Source organism: Mus caroli, chromosome 2, assembly GCF_900094665.2.
Source record: "Mus caroli chromosome 2, CAROLI_EIJ_v1.1, whole genome shotgun sequence".
Taxonomy (NCBI): domain Eukaryota; kingdom Metazoa; phylum Chordata; class Mammalia; order Rodentia; family Muridae; genus Mus; species Mus caroli.
Genome location: NC_034571.1, coordinates 81,628,881 through 81,629,885, shown reverse-complemented (window position 1 = coordinate 81,629,885; position 1,005 = coordinate 81,628,881).

The following is a 1,005-nucleotide window of genomic DNA, read 5'->3' as shown; positions in this document are numbered from 1 at the left end:
GCAGAGGCAGGCAGAGGCAGGCAGAGGCAGGCAGAGGCAGGCAGAGGCAGGCAGAGGCAGGCAGAGGCAGGCAGAGGCAGGCAAAGGCAGGCAGAAGGAGGCAGATTTCTGAGTTCAATACCACCCTTGTCGATAAAGTGAGTTTTTGGACAGCCAGGGCTATACAGAGAAACCCTGTCTTGAAAAAACAAACAAACAAACAAACAAACAAACAAGCAACAACAACAAAAGATAACAAGCTTGTGCCAGTCTGTCAGAATTTATAGGTTGTTTCCATGACTCAACCTGAAATTCTCATGCTTGAACAGCAAACATTTTGCTAGCTGAACCATCTCCTAAATCTGGGTCATAACATTTTGCAGTTTTTCATTATTGTTTTATATATTTTAATTTTATTTCTGGCATTTTAATATAATTTCAACCTTTCTCCCTTCTCTTTTCTCTTTTCCAAACCCTTCCATAAAACCTATTCTATTCACCTCAAATGTATGGCCTCTTTTGCCACTAATTATTATTATATTCATTCTCATATATTCCTAAATAACCTGTTCAATCTGGATAATGTTACTTGTATATATATTTTTAGAACTGTCTGCTTGGCATTGAAAACGCCCTGGAAAACACCACCTCTCTCTTTCTTTGTTTTTCTCAGGTCCTACAGTTTTTGTGTAGGGTTAATGCCTCAAGAAGTTTTTCCTATCCACTATGGCATGTCCATTGGTGTCATTTTTGTTCAGTTCATGTTTGGGCAATTATATATATATTTTTTGTTAGGTCATCTTTTTAATTTTACTTTTTTTTTTCATTACGTATTTTTCTCAACTACATTTCCAATGCTATCCCAAAAGTCCCCCATACACCCCCCCACACACTTCCCTACCCACCCATTCCCATTCTTTTGGCCCTGGCATTCCCCTGTATTGGGGCATATAAAGTTTGCAAGTCCAATGGGCCTCTCTTTCCAGTGATGGCGGACTAGGCCATCTTTCGATACATATGCAGCTA